The 24,961-nt window shown below is 33.7% G+C and overlaps 1 protein-coding gene across 11 annotated transcripts in view; it reads right to left on the reverse strand.

Moving 5' to 3' along the window:
* Window positions 1–24,961, reverse strand: part of LOC117214347 — a 155,240-nt gene that overhangs the window by 121,505 nt on the left and 8,774 nt on the right. For 2 of the 11 annotated variants that reach the window (XM_033460397.1, XM_033460387.1), the window contains exon 1: window positions 11,087–11,244. The exons of the other annotated variants lie outside the window; for them this stretch is intronic. The gene's annotated coding sequence lies outside the window, so the exon portion shown is untranslated. Of the gene's footprint in view, window positions 1–11,086; window positions 11,245–24,961 lie in introns of those variants that run through there. 11 annotated transcript variants of the gene reach the window in all.

Here is a 24,961-nt window from a genome sequence, read left to right on the forward strand (position 1 = left end):
TCGTCTTCTATCCTTCTCTCGTCAAACGTTCGTTCTCCTCCTTTCGACAGACCTCATTACGCAGGGGTTGAAACGTTCCGGTTTTTTAAAAAAGGGATTAAAAGGCTCAATCTGAAAGAAAGGAAAACGCGTAGCCGCTGGTCTACCAGTTGGAAAACAGTTTCTGAGTATGCCACTAAAACTAAGTGTTTCCTCCGCAGACGAATCGTTGAATAATTAAGCGAAGAACGCTTTGTTGTGGATCGCTAGGATCAGACTTGGAAAGCGCTTTCAGCGACCGTGTTTCTGTCTCGCACTGAATAATAACGATGAGTAGATTGCGTATATTTATGCAAGTTCATATTTCTATGAATATCATTAAATTAAAAAGATGGAACTAGATTGACAACTGTTTCATTTATTAACTATTATAACGAGTATTACATCGTTGATATATTTATATATTTCTTCTTATTTATTTTGTATTTTTGTGCTTTGCCCGTAAATGCATAAAAATCCGCAGTCCAGTGACGGATAAACTAATATTTCTGCCAATCCGTAAATATTATATATTACAAAGTACCCGAATAAAAACGAAAACAGAGAACAGTAAAATGAAAAGTGAGAAAAACTTTTGGAAAAATTGTCGATAACGCTGGAGAGAAACGAAAATACTTGGCAATGGAAGATGAAAATAATTGGCTGGCGATGCAATAACGCGATGAAAATCGAAAAAAAGAAGCTGGCTAAACGAGTGGAATGAAAGCGGTGTGAACGCTTGCTCCTTCACGGAGAAATAGTTCTCCTGTAAACTGAAATTATTGAACACGCGTCTGCTCGTTTCGCGGCGTAAATAAATACGAGAAGTTCGAAGAAGGAATATTCCATTCTAAACCGATACAACCTGTTTCTCAAACGTCCTACGTGCAAACAGACCCGATAGTAAGTCAGGTTAACGTATTACGCAAAAGAAAATAAACCTCTCCTGTCTCTTTTCATTCTACTCTTGATTTCTCACTTCTTTTTGCCTTGTTTGAGTAGGTAAATATCAAGATGAGAAATACCAGAGAACTTAATAGACCATTTCATGCAGGTTTTAACGAAACGAAACAAAAAGGATGCTTGAAAGCTCGTTAGAATATTGTATGTCGTCGTGCGTAAAAAGTCTCTTAAATTTCTGCCATCTTCCACGTGTCTCGTATGCTAATCCTTTTTCCAGCGAGAGATGAAAGTAGAGGTAAAGGTTGAAATAAAAGAATCGCAATAAAAGGCAAAGGATATTCTCTTTATTCATGACAGTGCTTTTTTTCAGAGACCTTATGTATTCCACTCTTTCCAGATATAAGTATTTAAACTCGTTTATGTAAAGCAACATTAAATAATGTCTTTCAATAGAATTGAGTATCGTCAGGAATTAAAGAGGATACTCAGGATGTCAAACGTAGCAGGATAATTTAAATTTTATCCAAAAAAAAAAAAAAAGATTATAGTCGAGAGTATAATCCAAACACATAGGAAAATAACAAACTTTATTGAAAAAAGATTATTATAGAGTTCGTAAAATTAAACATTTTTGTATTATTTCCAATGTAATAGAATTTGCTACTTTTATTAAAATTATAATTATCAAATTATATCGTGTAAAAATGACTAATGTCGGATTTTTCTTTTGTACAATTACCAAATATTGTACGTCTAACATACTTTTAATAAAATGAATGTTAATTCTTACTCGAATTATATCTTTCATGTTAATAATAATAAAATCTACGTCTTCTTTCTCAAGCAATCTCAATTTAGAAAGCTAAATCAGAAACGCCAGAACTCTTTAACTACGTATTCTTAATCGTTATAAATGTACAAACTCTTCGCTCCTTCTATTGTCAGTACCCAACTCAAGAAACACGAATCAAACACGATTGGTCAGCATAAAAGAAAAGTCACCAAACGAAGAAGAAATCGTGTCACCAAGTCCATCCGAGTGCTATTACAAACACAGCTGAAAGTTCTTATTGCGCTATCACAAAGCAAAAGCAAACTGGATAATCATCAAAATGGCTAGTCGGCAAAGAAAGCTCATTCGTTACAAAGGGATTGTTTTTTCCACGCAATTCGATGATTATATTGTTTCAAAGGTTTCGACACTGACCAATAAAATTCTTGGCCAGTCACCGAACGAAGCAAAATCACCGATGAATGAAACGACTTTCGCCGCGTCTATAGTGAGGCGAAATGAACAAACATTTCGCTTCTCGACGACAAAATGTGAAAAGCCAGTGGCCAGGGAAACAAAGTTCAATAAAGGGTACAAAATGGAAGCGCTGGAGAAACGAGAGAGGTTGAAAAAGTACGGTGCAGAGGAACAATGGCATTGAGGAACAATTCATCCGTCAAATGAAACGGCAAGGGTGCCAAGGAGAATTTAATCAAGTAAATTTTGTTTAAGATTCCTCGAAACGTGGCGTTTGTGCTTGTAATGGCTAAGGGAAGACGTTTATAGAAATTCATCATAATGGAGTTTATTAATCTTTTGCATCCCTTATTTTCTTTTTTTTTCTGTTTTATTAAAGGAATGCTTATCTAAAACACACGTATACTACGCTTGATATGGGGACGATAGTGAAGAAAATCGATGTAGAATTAACACGCGAGTTCAAAGGATTAAGTGATCAATATGGTGTCATACAACACGATTACATTAAACTAATTGTTACATAATTAATCAATAATCGATATTACTTGTTTCTGACATTAATCCGTAACTCAGAAGCTGTAATTAATCTTCGTCTAAAGGGCAGTACATTTTTATCAAACGGCTGTCACACCTAACTACATACGTTCTCATACCACTTACAACTAATCGTTCAATCTTCCTTCGTCAGATCACGAATGGTAAAGACTACAGGGCCTTTTATTACACTTTTAAAAATATTTTTCCCGGAAATGAAGTTAAAAGCTAAAATACACGAGACCTATTTATACGTGTTTGGCGTAGTATCGATATATTACTTTCTCGTATAATAGAAATTAAAATAACGAAGAGATAAACTGAAATATAGACATTCCGAAGTTTATAAAGTGACATTCAAGTAATAAAACTTTTTGAAAAGATTGAAACGTTTATGGTAGTGTGGTGAATTTTTCTTCTTGAATCATAGAATTTTCTTTACGTCTCTGATTTTTCTTTATCGAGCTTGCGTAAAAATTATTTTATATATTTTGATGCATTATCTGTACATTGATAAAACAACATCTGAAATATTTTACTTACATTTCTCGATAATACTCTATATTCTATATTCTGTGTATTTTATAAAAACTTTTATGTACGTTTAGTTTTTAATGAGCCAATAAAATGGATGAAAGGCAAAGTATGGGAAGAAAGAAAGAAAGTAAAATAAAATGCGGTAAGGTAGCGAGTAAGGTAGGATATCGGGAGTTTATATTAATTAGTCTTACTAGTGAAAGTTTAAGGTTTTGAATCTTCCTCTGCGGAGAGTTTCTATGTTGAAGAAGCGATGTAAACTTCGCATGAATTCCATGGAAGTTTGGCACCGGAGACAGAGTTTAATATTCATGAACACGGCGTATGCAAAAGTTTTAATTCGACAGTTAACTTCTCGGTAAATCCTTCCTCGACTTTTTGAGAGACGTATTGTCTTTGCCGACTTATATTTAAAACGGTAGAAAAGTGCAGATTGTTAAGAAGTTTTGCAACGTTCTTCGTTTCAATGTGTCATACGTTGATGTACTGCTTCGAGTTTTAATTCTTATCGAAGTAACTTCGAATCGTGTACAGATGTCTAATATTTAATGGCAAGACGTTTACAGAATTGAAACCACTTTCTCATATTTTGATATTTTATTTAAAAGTTACAAAATATATACGATATAAAATTCATAAAATATACACGAATTTGTATATTTAGAAACTAGAACTACTAACGGTATTGTAAAAGTTTTAGAAACTTTGTATAATTGAGAATGTTCTACAAAATTTCATAACGCACGCACAGTTCAAAATACACGAGAAATGGCTCGATCTTTCGTTTATGTACCATTATCTGACGGCGAATTAGGTCCTGAGCTTTACAGATAATGTTTTGCCACGTTGTCGTGTCGTAAACAGTTTTAGAGAGAAAACTTTGACAAGGTCATTGGGCTAATCCTCAAGCACAGTACCTACCATAAGAAAGAACTCCCCTCAACCTGCACGAACAGTTCTCCGTTTCATTAAATGGCGTGTTCACGCGTTACTCGCATTGATCTAACACCGCAATTTTCCACGTCCTTTCATCAAACCGGGGAAACAATAGTAACCATGATGAATCGGACGACATATCTCGACGTTCGCGTGATTAATTTCGAAGAACGAAAATGTTGAAGAAAACCAGAGATTTTAGTTATACTGAACTTCGAGTATTTAGGTCGAGATTATTTTCTATGTCTTTTTTATTTAACTATGCTTAGATTAATTTGCGCAATTTTAAATAAGTAAATAATTTTGTTCAAACCTTAATTTTTCATACATATATCGAAACAAATATCTTTTTATAGTTGGTAGAAACATTTTATTTACTCGATGCACATACTTTTCTAAATAACGAACGGTGAGCTGAATGAGCCATTGAGAATTGAAAGTTATATTACAACTTTATTTTTTACGTTGACTTTGGAATTCACTGTTATTCGTGCCATTTTTTGGATTCGTGAAAGAAATCATCTGTTTCTTAAAAATTGAACATCAATTGCGTTATCTACGTAATGAAATTGAAAAATTTACCAACAGTGGAGTCGATCACTTTGGTTTTCAGGATACTCACATAATGTCTAACCTTACTGTCTGGATAATAATACAAGTCCCTATACATGTAATTTAGCAGAGATTCGTTTATCGCTCGACATAAAACGTATCCAGGATCGACGAACCATCGATACTGTACAATATGACATGAAACATCACGTCGACAACCATAGCGGTAGCACGACAACCAGTCAGCGATTCCCATTACAAGCCATTACTGGGTCGAGGTTCCGGAAGGAAAACACGCACCGGATAAAAATAGAGTAAACGATGGGTAGCGAGGCGAAGGCGGATGTAAAATGAAGGAAGGGATGAAAGAAGGAAACGGGAAGAAACTGGAGTCGATATTCGTTAGGGTGACCTGCAATGAAGCAGCAGCGGAAGAGTCGCTGGTTTTGCTCGCGAACGGTGCATCAATCAGTTGAGGAACGACCAAGAGAAATCCATCGAAAAAGATGTGAAAAAAATGAAGGGAAGACACGACGCGGTTGCAATGATACGTAAAAGAGAAAAGAAAAAGGAAAGGATACTCGGAAGAAATCTGATGACAGATCTTTTAGAATGAAAAAAAGTTAGGAATTTTAATATTTATGGAACGAAGTGGAATGCAGTGTCGAACTTAAAATATAAATTTAAATATATATACTTATTAAAATACATGAATTAATGGTAAATTGATGATAACTAGCACAGAATATAATAAAAAGATTAAATTGATTTTTTGAAAATCGATATGAATTAACAGATCTGTATGAAAGACAAGAAGAGGGATAAAACAATAGATTTATGCGTTCTTTGTCTTCCATACATTAAATTTTGCAAAATTATGAATCATATAATTTCATTTATAAAACTAAAAGAGGACTTAAATCCTTAAAACCTCTCCAGTGCAAACGTATGTATCACGTAACCATACAACTCCATCTCATTTTGTCTAATGAAATTTCTTCCTGGCTTTTATTCTTAGATTATGGTTTGGCCTAGTTGCCTCTGCGTATATAAATATAATTTTTCTTCTAGACATGAAATGGCTGTTAGCAGTTTTCGGCTACAATTACAGTTACAGCTAGTTGCAGCTAATTTATCATATTTTCAAAATGAAAAGCTTTTGGGAACACAATATTATTAATCTTTCGCAAGAAAAATTTCATATAGTTTAATTTAATGGTATATAACAATAAATTTATGTTCAATGTGTAATTTAATATATAATTAACGTTTAATTTAAAATAAAGTACAAGCACAGGTTGACCAGAGAGACATTGACTCGCTGTATAAATGAAATCTAAAAAAATTCTTGTTTCCAACGATCAAATCAAATGCATTAATAATTCATCACAGATAATTGTCAGAACAACATTTATTTAATTACCATTTCATCATCCCATAACAATACTACAACCATTTAACCGATCACATAGAATTTCATTTTATTTCGAAGGAATCGAAACTACTTTTATCTCGAACACTGCATCTCTCTACGATCGATAACCGATGTCCTATAAATTTTATGAAAAGATACAAATATCTCTAAAGCAGCCACAAAATAAACCATCAACTGAACGAAAATGAAACGAAGAACAAAAGAACACTGACAAACGTCCAAAAAGAAGAAGAAAAGAAAAATCTACGCTTTCAAATTTTCTATAAATGCATAAAAGTTCGCAATCTATATTAAATAAATATCGTAATATTTAATACACGAAACAAATCCCATTTTTTCGATCCCATTTTTCAGTTATATTCATAAAAATATGAAACTGCATAAAAATCCACAATTTATTTATCGTTACCATTGTATAGGGTTCTATCAGCAATATCCAACTGCCATTTCACTACCTTGCCATATTTTCAACAGGTACCAAAGGAAAATCGAACTAAAAGAAAAAACAAAGACAGAGAGCATATATATCTCCCGCAGAGAGACACGAACGAGAAAACCACGGAGAAGAGTAGCATAGAGAGGGTGGAAAGTGGATGGGAGCCGCGTCTGTCCAGGGATGATCCCGGCTGTGTCTATTTATACGGGCCAGGGGACCAGCGCAGCTACCTGTTGGCTGGCTGTGCATAGTGGGTAGCAGGGCGCGTTTCACTTCTCTGTATTGTACGATGCTATACAGTATACTACGGACGATAGGCAGGCTAGCTGGGCGCAACAGGGAATGCCTGTATAGCTGCGCGCGTATACAGTATACACATATACAGTATACATACGCAGCAGGCGAAAGCGGATCGACGACGGGTAAAGCTAAAACTGGGTCAGCGGCTGGAGGAAAGTAGGTCGACTCAGAACGCCATGATAAAGCTTGGTCGCCGGTAGACGCGCGGTGTTCTCTTATGGGGGTGCGTCTTACTCACTGAAAATCCATTGCACTTGCGCACACGTCGATCTCGGTTGATCGACGGCTTATTTTATGTTGAAGAAAGTATTATGAGAAGCTTCAGTGAAATGATGGAATGAAATTTTGAATAAATTATCGGTTATTCGAAACACAGTGGAAAGTGAATTAATGGAGTGCCCGAAATGACAAATTTGTAATTTTTTATAAAAAGACTTTATGCTAGGTATGAATTGCTATTAATTTAGATACTTATATACTACAGTCTGAATTATTATTTATTTCAAAAGGTTATATAGTTTAGTCATTTAACATGCTACAGCTTCACTTTTTTTTTTTCTTGACAAATTAAGTGTAACATATTAAATCAAACGGATACATCATTTTGCAGTTAGAATCTCTTCACGCAATTTTCCCGAAACTGCATTTTCAGGAACGACGGCAATTTTTTAAAATTATAGTTACTAATTAGTGAATAATGCGAAACAATCAAATGTAATCATTTACATTTACAGTTAATCCAAGTCAAAGTGAATTTTCCAGTTAATTAAGACTAAAAGCAATCAAGCTCCCAGTTGGTTAAAATTAGGAACAATTTAGATTTCAATTAATCGAAGTCCAGTTTACCAACTTGTACTCAACTTTCCTTAGTAAATCTTCGCGTAACTACCACAGTATTGTACAAAATAATATTCTCTAACTATCCTAACCACTAGTTATTGCTTTTCTAATGATCAAAATGTTCTAAAGCGACCGGAATCGTTTACTCAACGTTGATTTTCCCAGAGACAAATCTTCTACGGAACGCTATTCGCAGACTTTTTACCAACTGATTTCTGCCCTGGGGTGACATTTTCCCGTATGAGGTTCCATTCTCTGTTATTAAACAAGATTCTTTGGCATGGAACGTCACAGGAAACAGTTACAGTTTAATATGCTTCTCGTGATTTATTAGTCAAACGCTAATCATACGTTTAATCGTATTAAACGTATGCGAGGGCTTTGATCGGTTAAAAAACGTTAAAGCACAGTCTTTATGAAATACAAATTATATTTTTAAGTGTGTTTGAAGTACGCCTCGTATAAATCAGAAGTTCCATATATTGTAACCTAATTGTGCAATTCATGAATTTAACAATTCATTTCAGTAATTTGCGGGTCAAAGATTCAATTCAAAGTAACCTATTAACCCATTTGCTTAAAATCTGGATAAAGGAATTAACTTAAATTGTGAAATCAATTTACAATATACCTAATTTACAACTACCTAATTTACTTGTTTCATTTTATTACAGAGCATAACACAGTTCCCTCGTTTCTTCCCCTACGTTCACCCCTGTTGTACCGATAATCGTTTAAAAATCACCCTATATAATCGTGCATATTTAATCAACCGACCAGAGGCTGGTCGATGTTGCAGCACGACGCCTATTTTAAGATTAATTCTCCGCCGATGAAAATACGCGTGAAGGACGCGTCACGGCCTTTCATCGTTCTAATAAAACGAGACCGGTTCGTTTTTGCCTCGAACGGCTCCTGCACGGATCACCGATGTTTTCTCAACTTCCAGCCGCTGTTACGTGAACAGCCGTGAATAATCATCGAAACAATGCACCCTCTCGAGCGAATGACATCCAGGAAAGAGAAAGAAAGAAAGGATGAAAGATGAGGAGAAAAGTTACGATTCTATGGTAGATAACGGGTGGAGAAATCGAATTATTAATTAATTATCGAATTACCGATTTCTATAAATTGAAATTCATTGTCCATGCAGAATTTATAAGATGATTAGTAGTTGGCGGATATTAATGAAATTTGTATTTTTATGAACAAACTTAAACGAATCGAATCTAACAAAGATTTGTTTCACCTTGTACGTGCTACGATTACTTTGCTTTAGATATCGTGTATATATATTTCTGCATATTATGCGCGATAATGATGACCATATTATCAAGTAATACGCTTCTTGATACGATCCAGATACAAAATTAAGCGAATATTTTACATGTTACAGTTTAATGCATTTAAAGTTAATATAATAATGCCGATACTAACTACGCAACTATATCGATATTAACCTGATGACGTTCGTGCGCTGTTAGGTTGGTGTCAACCTTAAAATTCATCGAGAACGGGCCGAGCAGCTTGGAAGGCGCGTTAGTTGCAAAATCGATACGCATTCACCGGCTGTGTTTCGTTGCGAGTGGGTTTTATGTCTACATACACCCTAACTTTGCGACATTGAATGTAAAAATAGATGTGGGGCGTATATGCAAAATTCTGGCGTGAATATCGTTAGGAGGGGAAAAATCTGAAGATGGATTATTTGGGGGCTGGGAGGTGGAAAAGTTGCGTTGCGGAATAAAGGTCGTAGAAATGAGAAAATACTAGGGTGTCCTTTTAATCTTCAGGGAATAAGTTTATATACAACATGTATAAAGTATCGGGTATTATTCGAATAAATCCTTTTTTGCATTAAAAATAACAAGTCAAAGTTTGTTCTGCTAATAGCAATAATAATCTTATAATATCAAGTAAAATGTTCATATTTGTAATTTTAATTCCTTATTCATTTATTCGTCGTCTGCTTTACAATTCTATTTATTCTTCTTTTCGAAGCTCGACCCGTTGGAAAAGACCAAGTGGGTGTTAGAAATTAATCAAAATGTTTAACGCAGGATAATTTGGTAAGTGCACATCGAAATGCTCTTCATCGAACTTTCGAATCGCAAAATGAATAATTGAAACTGCTCCGTAAATACGCTTGCACAGAAGTGCAGAATCTTAAATAATTTGATAGGTAAAGTTTTCCGTTCAACGGCGAGGAATTTATTAAGACCGTAAAATGCTTGATGAAAGGGAAGTAAGGCGAACAACGAAGCATGGAACTTCAAATTGCGATTTATTATTTATCGTGAAAAGCTTTCGATTTACGATACGATTTCGTATCTTCAATTTATGTGCATCATGATTTCTGCATTTATGGTAAAATAATTCTCTAAGAAGTTGCTAAAGAAAAGGCTCTGATAGAATAAAGCACAGTGATGGACAAAACAAAGTTTCGAATAATACCAGCTTTGTATAGTATTGATATAATATCGGTATCATATATGAATATCAGTAATCTTTACATATTTTTGTATCGTGTTAGTAATAGTCATCTATTTTATAATATATTATCAGTCATAAGTATTGCGATACATATATATTCGTTACCTTTATTGGAAAACTATATCAAATTTTATTTTACAAACAAAATAGTAAATTCAAAATAAAATAAATAGAAAATAAACACAATGGAAAACATTAAAATTTTTCTATCAGAAAATAACCCAATATAATAAGAAAAAGAAAATACATATATGTATATATGTCATATTTGCTGATAGAAAAATTATGTATATATATATGACTGGTAATGTATATTAGCTTGTTCAGAAAGTTTAGAGCATTTTTTATAACTGCTATGCCCTGTATTAGATCTTACTATATTTGAACCAATTTTATTATTATGTAAATGATAAAGACAACTAAAAAGAAGTATTTCAGAATTGGTTAGAAACTTATAATGGAGGCACCAATGGAAATTCTATTTTATTCACTGAATGTAGTATAATCGTACTATATTTATTCTGATCTTCACAAATCTTATTCAATTGTAAAATATTGTATATTTTAGAGATTCATGAAAGCTACTCGAAGTATAATTCGGTACCAAAAAAGACGAAAACTTTTCAAAGGTGGTTATATCATAGTCATTCAAAAATACATACGTGTAAATTATTCATATACTGTGAATTCTATGAGAACACATTATTTTGAAATCTTTCACAGATATCGCTATGAACTTTCTGAACAGTGTAATATTACATCTAATTAATCTTGTCAAACAAATCTCTGGTTCGTGAAACCAGTGGTTTCCAGTGAAACCAGGGTGGTAATGTTATTTCGCATGACTTACTTTTAGAAGACGACATGGAACAGGAAAGAAATTTCACACAGACAGTTGCGGCACTGTAATGTGTACTTCACTCATTATTTCCACTGCAAATATACTGAGAAGAAAAGAATATTGCACAAAAGCTTGCTTGGAACAAAGTTCGAATTCAGCCTCGGACGCGTTACTGCGCAGCGCAGTTTCTGGCGTCTCAGTGGTGCCAACCTAAAATCGATGGACGAACAACGCTAAGGGCGCTCGATTCAAACGTATTAATGTACAAGCTTACCGAAGTATTCAATTACCTGCAAACGCTTTTTGAGAACGTATTATTTGTATTATACAAAATGTTTTGAAATTTTATTAGCAGTCGGCTATTATGATTATATTGATAAAGTTTGAAACAATATATGTAGAAATTACAAAATATTTAGTACAATTATACAATAGTAATTGTACTTAATATATTAAAATATACATAGTAATGTCACAGGAGATTACAAAAGTATAAGAAAATATAAAAGTATAACAATTATATATCATTTTATCTATTATTTATCCATTATATCATCCACTGCATTTACAAAAAGTATCTTGTAACTTTTACATATATTTTAAGACTGGTTTCAAATTTTTTAATTTCGACAGGTTTGGTTCCAGCTGATTTCAAGTTCTAAGCTCATCTAAGCTCATATTTCTCTAAATCCTTATATTCTATATCCACATAGTAATCTCAGTAGCAATTTCATCCATTTTGATAGGTTTTCAACCAAAAAATTCTAAGCTAACATCTATATAAATTTTAACTCGCATAAATCTTTCTAGTAGTGCATATCCTTTATTCACATATATGTACAATTGTATAACAAAAGATCAACGTTACGAGACCTTCTATCCAACTGAAACAGGCGAAAATCTGTGGTTTAACGAACTTTCGACTCCATGCATCGTATAGACATAGTACATTCACGATTCAGCGACTGTCGATTCGCTGAAGTCGTTCGATATTGTATTTAGCCGAGACAACGGACTAGTCTCCAAGTGTTCGAACACGGGAATGAGAGACCGGAAGTAGCGAAGGAGTGGAAGACTCGACAGGTTGGAGAGTTGGCAGAGCCTACACAATGCGACTATTGTACGCGCAACTCCATTACAGCAAATGTTCTCCTTCGTTGTTACATGGAAACAGAAAATGAAGGCAAGAAGGGAATGAAAAATTCAGGAAAGACTATAAGTGTTACTATCATGCAAAGAAATTCGCTATAGCCCTTGGATGATGCTTAGATACGTGTCGATCTACACAAATTGTTAAATTGTACTATAAGTAAATATTGTATTTCCACACTAACTTTAATTATCGTTTAAAAGTATTACAAAATAATTTCACCTGAAACGTATCCTTTTCCCTATCAAATATAACTTTCCCCATTTACTTGGCAACTTATCAATTCTTAATACGAAATAATTAGATATCTTATTTTGGTAAAAGTAAGTAAAAACTCTAAAATGGTAGCCAAAATCCGAATCTTTTGTATTCTAATGTTCCAAATAAAATTATAATGCTTAAACGTTTCGATAATTTCCTAATGATTTCTCAAGTTTGCATAAATTCCGAGATGCGTGTAGAAACGACAATTTTATAGAAATGAGGAACATGTTCCCCACAAGTAGAAATTATGAAATAGCGAGTGGATCAGGTTTCGATTTGTGCAAATCGAATCTATTCGACAACATTTTTCAACTAACGTATGACGCAAACGATGCCCTCGATACTAAAAGTCGTGCGACATACGCATTTCACGAAGCTTGCAAAGTAATCCGATCGTATGGACATCGATGTGGAACGTTGCCGTGCCGTTTCGACGATTACATTTTACGTAGTGGTACTTGACCCTATTGAGAAAACTGAGAATTCGGGAATCCTCCCTCGAGATGACTGAAGAACTCCCAAATGAAACTTCTTTTCAATGGTAACGTAGAAATTGTACATTACAGTGTCCAATATTGTTAAAATAAACTTGAAGCTTTGAAATTAAAAGCTGTTAATAAATAATTCAAGTAATAATTTTTAAATATTTTTGAAGATAGTGTAGGGAGCGATAGACAGGAATAACAGAGATTATTTCATTTATTAATGATATAATATTAGCGAATTGACAAATAATAAATGCTAAATTATAAACTATTGTTGTACGAAAACGACTTCTCTATAATATCACAATTTTAAGTTAAACAGAACAACAAACTTGTAAATCCACTTGCAGAACTGCTCTTATTTTATTATCAAACTTGTTCCTGTTATACGCTTAGAACTTTGTTGATAGTATTAGTTCAATTGTCCGAAAGCCGAAAGTTGAGTTGGGAAATTAATCAAGAGTCAGGATTAAAACTGAGACCCAAAAATTAGGAATAACAGCATTGAATAGAAGTACAATAGTTGTATCGTTATTCTTCAATATAGTTTCATTATTTCATTTAACATTCCGTGAAACAAAACTCTTTGCAACCCAAGATTTACATATTGTACATTACCTCTGAATATTAAAAGCGAAGTTCAGCATGAAATTTCATTTGAGTTTTCAAATCTAATACACGAAATATTCAACACGACTTTTCTGAAAATAACAAACGCACGTTCAAACAAAAAAGAAACCCTTTAAAGAAGCAAATAATGGTACGAATGTAGGAGATTATTAATATAAACATTTTATATTTCGTATACATCAGTCGTATCAAACTCCTTAAAGCCTCTGTTTTCGTGATGGTTGTTCAAGCAGTGACCTCCCTTTCTTCGAGTTCCTGTAATATACGTATGAAAAAGTCGACGTGTCATCCTCACTTATGTTCGTTGGAGGATTTTGAAAAATAAATAGAAGGTATCGTAGCATCGTATGATCGATCGTCACCAAGATCTCACGGGGATAGTATTCCCGTAAGTAAGTTCAATTTTTCCAGGCTTATAATAGCCGGCATCGGTCATAATTTACAAGAATCCCATTGCGAAGGAAAAGACTCTCTCTATATGCGATCTACGCTGCGATCGAATTTAGAAACAGAAGAATTCTGTGAAATAGTTTGTGGAAATTTCGATAAAAGGCTTGTGGATGAAGAAAGAAGAAATTAATGTCTTACTTACGACAGAAATCTTATTCATTGTACCTTGTGTAAAATATACACGCTTATCAGAAAAAATTCGAAACAAGAACTCTTCAATTAAATTTGATAGAATGGAAACTGTGCTAAATTTTTTAATTAATGTTTTAGATATAAACGAACAGTGGAACATTGCTAATGGCTTTCGATGTTGAAGCAACGTTGAAACGAACTTAGGATTGGATCCTAACCAATTGTTTTATTTTACATTTTACAAATCAAACTCTACCTGGCCCAAGCTATCTAAGTGATAACACATATATTCAAAAATGTAAAAACGCGTATATATAAAATGAGTTCTGTATTTCACGATCTGTGTCACAAAATTTCCAATTATAAATTATGTTCTATCAAGCAAATATAGAACGTAACAAATTTCCAAGTAAAGTCCAACCGGTTAATTAGCTCCCACGCGGCCACCATTCGCTCCGCTCTATAACAAACTCGATTGAATCGAATGTGGCTGGCCCCGTGACAAACTGTTTCGCGGCCAGCCACGGAGTCATGCGGAAAATTTTCGCGAGGAAGCCGTCAAAGCGTCCCAGCCAATTCGATACAGCGATTAGAACGCAAATTCATTTCCGTGGCGCGTTATCGAAAACCGATATTTCCTTCTCTTTATGCGGCGACGCTGTGGATTCTTTGCCGATGCGATCTACTCTAAGCCAACGACGTCTCTCCACTACGTTACGTAAAATTTATAGACAACATCTATTTCCATAGAATTTCTTCGTTCCATTTTCGTACAGAGAAGAGCAATTATTTGTAGTACGATGTTGTTCCAATTTTAATCAAGTTTCAGTACGAAAATGCGAGAAAGATTTTAACACATGTGATGCTACCAAAGTAGGGGAAACTGGTACAGGAACTGTACAGCGGAGTAAAATTATGTACATTACGCTTATCTCCAACCAATTAAAGAAAATCGTTCGTCATTTGGCAATCACTTCAGAAGAATATTATAAAACGTGTACACTACAGTGAATTATTATGTTCGACGATTTTCAAAATTATAGTGTATTGTAATGTTTTGATGATTAGTAGATAAATTATCGTATCAATACTGTTACGAAAAATATAAAGAAATTATTTACAAGATGCTTGCTATGCGAAGGTAAAAGGATTCTAATATCTTCAGTAAACTCGCAACTTATCAAAAATCTGAAATATCTCACGAAATATTGATCCTTTCAATAATGTAATATTCAAACACTATTTTACGCAGAATACTTGGAAGAATCAATCGATGTACAAAAGATATGAAATTTCGCGTTTAAGAGAAGAGGTATTTTTAATTTGCAGATACACATCGTTGTAATTATGAAATTAGCGGTGAGATCATTCAATTTTTTTCCATTCGATTTTTAATCAAACTCGATTGCAAATTATATTTATTGATTTATACTTATTTGATATTTTATTCTTCAAAACTTGTTCAGAAATAATGCAAAATAATAATAGAAAGTGTTGCGAATGTGAAGTAATTATATAGGAAGCATTAGCGCTACAGGCTATTAATCCTAATTTTCAGAAGACATTAATCGTAAATAAAGGCGAACACCCTTTTCTCGCGTGCACCACTTCATTGCAGATCGAAACAATTCCCTTGTTAACCTGTATCTGATTTGCGTGCATTTCCATATAAGTGCATAGTTTTGTTTCGTTGAATTGGAATCAGTTGGAGAAGAACACTGGTGTGAATATGCATTACTTCTAATAATATAAATTTATAGAATGTCCTGTTACCAAATTTTACTCGTGTATTTATAATTTTATTTAGAGGTTTCCATAAATCACAGATAATTAAAATGTAGGATAAATGAAGAATTTTAGATAGATGATCATAAATAACAATGTATACTGCATCGAAGACTAATTAATAGAAATTTAGATTAAATCGATTTGATTTTTTTCTTTCAAAAAAATAAAAAATAAAAAAAACAACGCTCGACAGAAATTTTCGGGCAACCTGATACGTTAATATCTGATCCAACGCATTTAATGTGAAAGTTTCGATAAAACTCTGAAATCGAAGCTCAGAAGTTAATTAGAAAAGTAATCTACCCTGTTTCAATAATTATTCAGCGAAAGTTTTATCAGTAATGCAATATATAATACATGTAACTCGAAGCGTGTTACACGAAAGTATATTCAAAAATACATTCTGACCAGCCAAGTTGCAAATATGGGACATCTATCAGATTACATCCTTTAATTTCCTGTCGTGTACATTGTGTTTCGCTCAGTTAGGCATTAGCTTGGCGCGCAAACATTTGTGTTACAAATTTAAATAGTAATTAATCGGAGTGGTTTTTATTTGAAGAAAAATAAAACTGGCTGAAATTTATTGAAAATATAAATTTAAACGTACAGATAAAATCGATTCAGTGACTTGATTTCAAATAAACTTCATATAAAAATTCTTAGATTTCGTCATAAAAAAAATGTCAAAAAATGACTAAAATGATACCAAATCGCTTACTCGTTTAATTTCGTTTATTACTTATGCGTAGTTCATTTGTTTCGTAATTTAACTTCATTGTTGAAAACTAATATCAAACAAAAGAACACACTCTTTCCCACTAAAAAAAATTAAAGATAAATTAAATAAACGCTCAAAGAAACAAATATCAAACAGTTCACAGTTGCTGTCCTGTGTAAAATTAATCTCAAAAGGTCGTAACCATAAAGAATATAGACGCAAAAACACACAAAATGGACAATTTCATTGGGGAAATTTGCAACAACGCGTATATCTTCCGTTATCTCTTCGCAATAGATCGTTACAAAAATAATTTCACAGAAATCAGACTCGTTATATCAACTTCACAGAGGAAACATTTCTCGTTAACTTCTTTGATATCATAAAATCCGGAGAAATGGCAATGTCATGAAATTTCATCGTAAATATCAAAGGACCGGAGTGAAAAAGCTACAAAGAACGGACGAATTCAGCGAAAATTCATTACTCGGGGCCATAATCTTGTACAGAAGCGTAAGTCTTCCGATATCGGAGTAGAAGTTCCAGTGAATCCTGGTCTTTGTCGAGAAAGAGTGCTCTCGCGTGTTCGTTGATTGGCGTATCGGTAAAAAATCGGTTCCAATCGCCTTTTTCCGTTTCATCGATGAGATTTCCTCTTTCACAGGAAGCTCGTGCACGATCGAACAACGTCCGCGATCTCGATGGTCCTCGGGGATATTATTAGCAGATTTTATTAGCCACCGATGGCAACAAACTGCTGATTGCCTTTACTGACGACGATCCATTCACGTACAAGGCGGTTTTGGTCCTGATAATTTAACAAAGAAATTTTTCCAACAAAAGCTCATTGGTATCAAACGAAGAATTTACCGATATAAAAGAGAATTGATATTAAAAATTTGTATTATCTTCTCGTAGAAGGCGGATATCATTTTGTATCTTTTAAATAGCACATTATATTTTCCTTGTCATATTCTGAATAATGCTATATTTAAAAAACATATAGAACGACTCTTGTTTCTTATGAAAAAATAATACTTCGCAAAATTAATTCGTTTTTACGTCGGCAAATTTTTCATTTGACAGGATATTTTCAATGGGCTCGTTGGGAAAATCTTTTATTCAAACCGCCTCGTATAATATTGTGCTCCACGATAAATTTCCAGGACGAAATTAATATCGCAATCGTGGAATCGTAAAATTGACGAATTTAATTATTTGTAGCAATTATTTGCAGAAATGAACATTTTTATTCGTAGAATTATTTGGAAAGCTAATTATTAAAAATGCAGATTATACGGAGAATGGAGATTTTAGAGACGAATAATTTTTACAAGTCGAAAGTCATCCAGGTGAATAAATTACGTGCCGAGTTGGCAATTCGAATTTTATTCATGAAAAAATTTTGCAACGATGCGCAGATCTGAATTCGTTATAGCAACGTGTAACGTTTGGATAATTCTAATCTAAATGTAATCTTTAATCATACGCCGTATGAATTTGAATAATTAAATTCTACTTTAAATAATTACAAATATAATATTCCTTCCAATGTCATAATAAATGTAAATCGCGTGTCCAATTACAATGCAATTTATCCCGTACCTTTAATCGACGTCACAGATAATCTTATAAGAGATATGTCTTATTCCATCCTTCTGACAAATCAGTGAAAATACTCGTTTCTTCGGTGGATCATTTTACCATCACATCCATAACCTTACGTACCGAGTGCTCGAGCAAAGAACCTCGTGGACATGTTTTCTCTCTCTCAACAGGTGGTAGTCGATTGGAAAGAAACAGAAACAACGTCAGGATTTCCCGGAGATTGAGACAGTAACTATGGCTTATCGATAGTGCGACGATATATCAACCGATGATAAGTTTGATCACGATGGACGAATCAGATATAGGAATTATATACTTTTAACGTTCGCGAAACTTTATCTTCATTAATGGAAAAGAAAAGAGAGGACTATTAGGAGAAAACTCCGTTTTGACGAAGAAAGGGAAAAACAGTGAAATTCTTTCTGATTTCAAATTTTTCAAATTGTTAAGGCGTTGCCAAGCGTTAATTTTAAACCGGCTTCGTCACGCGGACGCGATTTCTCTATTTCCGAGTTTTAGATTTTTATACGCATTTTTACTATATTTCGTTTTAGATTTATTCGTAGGCAGAAGAGCTGATTTTCTAGGATTAACGAAGAATCCGTAGTTTCTCCTGCACCTCAAAAGCAACTGACGCATTATGAGCTCGTGAAAACTCGGGCTTTAGCTGATGCGAGAAAGCGATGGGTATTGTTTTGGATTTTCCCTAACTTGGATGACGTGTACGTCGCTCCGATACCTCGAAGTAGAGGTATCAATATTCAAGAGATCAATTAATTCGTTGTTGTTCATCGGCAACCAGAAATAGGGTTTTGTGTATCTTGCGCATCAATTAGTGCCAACGGAATGTTACAATGTTTCGTATAACGCGCATGATACGAATATTCATAAAAGGTATCTACGAGTCTACGAATATTTTCGTGAATCTATTTGTGCGTGACATATAATCGATCGCGCGTTTACGATAAAAGAAAAAGAAGTTCGAGGATGAAATTTTCACTTGGCGCACTCCGTGTCGAAATCTATTTACAAACAGTTAAAACCACCTTACGTCCACCTACGTCAGGAAAGGACAATCTCAGAGATAAATGTATCTCCGGGCTGTTTAAACAGAAGCTGTTTCCGTTTCTCCTGAAGAAAACAACGGTGAGATGCAAGTAGTTTAATCAATAAATACGGAGGCGGAATGAAGTGGAACAGTTTGAAACGCAGGGAACGAGCCCTGAGGATGTGATTACACATCCAGCCAGACGTGTCGTTGCTACGCGTGATAAGCCCGATGAATAAACGTCTGATCTTAATTATAATGAGCTGGAAATTTCGGCGGCCGATAACGTTCGTCGCATCGCAGCGGCTAATCAGAAATTCAAAGATTGAATCACCTCCGAAACCGGATAACGAAAACGCTGACGAAGCTCATTATATACCTAGTGATACCGTTAGAGAATCGCGAAACGGATTTGCATCGTGACCGCTGCGCTGCATCGTTATCTTTACATCTACGATCGTAGAATGTCGCGTTCATAACTGAGATGGATTTGATCTATGGTTAAGTTAGATTAGGTTCAGCTTGCGTTCAATCCAAATTGGAAATAACGAAATGAAACATCGTTTGTAAATATTTACGTTGAATTATTTGCCTTACGTTAGTTTTCGTGGAAGTTGGAGGGGAGAGATGGTAATGGATTTTGTTTACAGAAATAGTAAATAAGTAAGTATGGTAGTAGAAATGGAGAATTAATAGGTCGTGGAGAGGATATGCTAATTGACGTTTTACGTGAAATAATTGCGTTGAGATGTCTACGGAGTATTAGAGATGCGAGTATTAGCAAGTAACATGTCATTTGAACAAGCATACATTTTAGTGACGTAGAAATAAGATACACCTTTAAATTCTCATTCTAACACTAATTAATTTAATAAACGAATATAGTAAGAATGATTTGTTGCAAAGTTTTCAAAAAAAGAAAAGATAATAATTCGTAAAAATCCACGATTATAAAAAACGTGCAGAATAAAAAATAAATCTTCAAAATTTGAAATATTCTATACATGAATCGTTTCCTCTCAATCGCAGAAGAAGCGAAGAACTGAAAGCTGGATGAAGATAGCACTCTTTTCTTGAAAGGTGGAAGAACAAAAATTTTGGTTGAACAAATGTGATCAAATCGTAGACAAACGAGTGGCATTTTTTTTTTTTTTGTAAAAATTCGCATTGGGGGTGCCATTTTCGCCCGGCTAGAATCGAAACGTGTGAAAGATATGAGGCTACATAAAAATAGTAACACATAATCGATGGCTTGTGCCCATAAATATGGTTCTCGTGTAAAACGGTGTTTTCTTAACTTCCAGCAAAGTTTCCCCCGAACTTAAACTCTTCTACGCAATTTTCCTGAATTTTATAGGGCACACCTTACCAAGTTAAGTGCCCTTAATGGATGCAATAGTAAGCACTTTACAATCCAACAATTTTGTAGCACATAATGTTTCTGTTTACGACTTTTCCATCCAGTAAAAAGAAAATTGAATTGCTCGTGCTACAATTAATTTTCAAATTGAAGAACAACAGTAGAACGCACGTCAAACAGCGTGTAAAAAATTTAATCGAATAGTAATTAGTACGAAACGATCGAGACAAAGTAATTTCGATGTTAGTTGGCGTGCAATTAAGTAGGTTGCTTAAAAATTTAATTAAACGAGACACTTCGACTAACTATAAATTAAACACGCTGCCTCATTCACTTTGTTAAAGCCAAGCCTGGATAATTACACAAAATCCTTCCCTTTCGCACGACTTTCGTTGCAATTAACCCAGATGAAACAAATCTTGGTTGTGAAGTACAAGTATTTTTCTCACACAGTTTTTAATCGCCTTCGTGCGTGGAATATACCGAACGCTGAAGAAATAAAAGTGGAAAAATCCAAAGGTGGATTTGTAGTAATCAAAAACTGAACAAAGGCTAACCCTTGACTATATAGCATTTATCGCTGAGGCATGGCTGAAGTTTCGTTTTATTAACAATCTAACGAGAAATTCCAGTGAGCAAAGAAATCATAGAGGTGTAAATCAAGACTTAAATGATTTATGATTCATGTTACGTTTTTATGGTTTAGGAAGTATTATAAATTTTGTGTAACAATTAATTGGGAATATCGTTTCATGGAAAATAACATTGGACGATTTTAACAATTTTAAAAAATTCAACTCTGTATATTTTATAAGAAATATGAAAAAGCCTCAAGAAAAACTCATCACAGAATATGAATACCAAAAGTGTAGAAAAGATGTAATTTACATTCAAGACCTAGAAAGAGTTTAATTTTCACAAAGCTCGTGTGCAAATGTTGAGTTACACAATGCATGTGCAAGATTAAAATGTATGGCATTTCCTCTTTGATTAGAACTAACAAATATGTAGAAGAATAGAAGCAATATGAAAACCTATTTTCAGGATATTCATTCTTTTCATAAGTTCGAAGTTAAATAGCCTATTACGAAAGTTTCTTTCATTTCAAGAGAATTTTTACTATATCCATGAGAAGTAACATAAGAGAAACTGAATTTCAAATTGTATCGCATTTTCCTGGAATTTTAATAAGAATTTATCTACTGTGAAAATATTTCTGTAACTTAATAAGCTTAAATTAATTAGTTACAATGTATATTTCATTGAACATACTGCAGTTGAAAACAAATAAAATAAACGTGCTGCTATATACATTATTCAAGTTCCAATTGTAAAGTTCCGGCCAATGGAAAGTATGAAATTGGTAGAATTTAATATACCACGAATTTCACGAAATCTTTAATCGTTATTAAATATTCACTGATAGAATATTAATCGTATAAGAAAACACAACATTCCTATTGCTTTATATTACGTGAAACGCGCATCTGTGAAAATTCATATTCATGTACAGAATATGAGATTTACAAAATTTTTAAACTTTTCATACAAAATTCAAAATTGAATCTACACATTCTAACAAAATGTCGCGTTTATATTGAAAAAGAAAAAGAGAAAAAGAGGAAAGTTCGGGAAAAAAGTTCCTACCTTTCAAAAGTGGAGACCGTTTCAAAACTGTATCGTGTTGTTAGTTTCGAATTTAATCGATCGAGTGATATCGCGTTTCCCAACCGCGGCATCAACGTTCTTGCCGGTAAAAGCATCTCGTGTTCTCTCTAACTAATTGAATCTGCCGCGTTTTCCTCGATAAAACACGCGTCTGTCCCATCTCACGAATCATCGCCGCGTGTACGCTCCCGAATTCTCAAATTTCGACAATGAACAAAAGAGAAAAAAAAAATTGGAAAGTTTCGAACACGAAATAGAGGTAAACTGAAAGTGGAACGAAGATTTATCGTAACTTCTTACGTCTATCGTACTGCAGATACAATTGCAAAATAAAACGCAACGCAGATTGCTTCAAACTATACTTGAGAATGTGTGAAAAGAATTTATATGGTTTAAAAATTTACAATTTATGTTTTTAAATCTTACAAATATACATATAAGGTTTTTATACTTATTTTTGCACATAATTTTGTATACGTAATTTTTTTTAAATAACTGATTTGCTACATATATCAGTCGTTAATATAATATTGAAAACATTGTCCAAATGCATGAATTCGAGATGAAAAAAGAATTATGAAAATGCATGAAAAGATATATCTTATAAGTAAAATTTGTTCTCATTTTAATATCATCTTTTTGCAAACATTAGATAATAGAATATTAAGGCAACAAAAATAGGATGATGGACAAAATTATCACCTATATGCATATATTCTACGAATGAAACAGATGACCCTAAATTATCAGAGTTAATCGACGAACAGATCTAGATATCAATTAACTCCAATTAGTTGAATTAGCATCGAAGACTAATTAAGGACCACTGGAACAGGTTATTCCGCGTCGCGTTATTAATTAAATCATGTCACGTGGAACGAATGTTTTGCTACTAGAAAATGAAATTGCTTGATCGGTTCGCAATCAATTGGATTCGATAAATTGAATAAACAAATTGTTGTATATGTAGAAGCCTGGAATAGATTTGTTGGTGATATAATTATATTATTTTCCAATATAAACGAACGGTATTAGCGTAAAGAAAAATAACATTAGAATAAAATTGGAATGAAAAGAGTATGATATCGTAAAATTGGATTAATTACCTATAAAATCTAAGAATTATAGACAAACATTGTCCCTAAGATTTTTTTTTAAAAGGCAATCTTCTTTATAACAAAGAATCGAAAACATTAAATAGAAATTCAAATCACGACTTCAAAATACACTCACACGAATCGCCCAAGCTAATTAGCCTTAAAGATGTACCATACCATCAAACAGATGTGCAATACCATCAAACAGATTTATATTCAAAGGAGTTACCAAGGTCGATCATTCGATCCAGCGATAATAATTAAATGCTTCATCTTGATGTAGATTAAAGCTTTCACGCTTCAACGTTTAGCACGAATTTCCATCGACTATGTAAATTCGTATCTTCGTACAAATTTCCTGCTCTTATTTGCTTTCATTGCTATCGTAAGCTAGATGAAAAAGAAGAAACAGAGTTAATAAATAATTTCTTCCAATGAGGTCATCCATGATTGAAATGGCTTTCAAGAGGAATTAAGAGAAAAATCGTTATATACCACGGGGGAGAGGAGCAAGAATTAAAATCTCATTCGATTTTTTAACGAAACAAAACTTCAATATCGTCTGGTAGAAGAGAAGTGCTTATTTAATTTTGTACCGATCACAATATGATAAAGTTATTGAGCAAGCAGATATCGAGAGGAGCGTCTGAAGAGGTAAGATTATGTTAACGTGAAGGAAGAATTATCTGTGCCTCGATCAAAAGGATCCATTCAGAGGCTCGATGAATTCATCTTCGCAATTGTAACGCGTTTATTTTGTATTTGCAACTTCAAAAATAATACAACTCGTAAGGCAAAGTGTACAAATTACGCGGACCTTACGAATTCTCTTATTCCTAACCTATCAAAAAATAACATTAGATTTTTCGTATTTTAATCGCGAAAGATACTTACATCCATGTATTGGGTTGACAACTCAGTGATTGCGGATTTTGTCAATACCACCTAATGACAAAATCCGCAATCATTTAGTTACCAACCCAATATATGTTCAACAGCCGTAAACATTGGTATAAAAATTGCCACGATCATTTCCTACGAAGTCTACAGATTGAAAGAGAAAGCTGAGCAAAAAATAAAACGAATATTCCACATTAAAGCACTAAGTAGAAAAGCAAAGCAATAAAGGGATTAATAGCTAACAGTTGCGAAGTTACAACACGAGTCGGCTGGAAAGTGAAAAAGACGAGGTGTACAATCTGGCTGGTTATTCGATTTCAACATGGTTGCTCCTTTTTTTCGATACTTTGACCATCGTTAATTAACGGTACCATGGGAGATCGTTAAGTGAATTACCGGCAGAAATGCGATTTAACGACGATAGTATCGGGTTCTCAACAGAAATTAACGATCGACCAATGAACGTGGGAGATGATTCTTAACGACGTGTCGACGATGAAATCGACTACGGGAAAGAATCTCGGACGAAGGAAATCTCATTTCGATCGCATTTCATCGCGTTTCTGCTTAATTTCTGGTCGCT

Source organism: Bombus bifarius, unplaced genomic scaffold (genome assembly GCF_011952205.1).
Source record: "Bombus bifarius isolate JDL3187 unplaced genomic scaffold, Bbif_JDL3187 scf7180000009200, whole genome shotgun sequence".
NCBI lineage: Eukaryota > Metazoa > Arthropoda > Insecta > Hymenoptera > Apidae > Bombus > Bombus bifarius.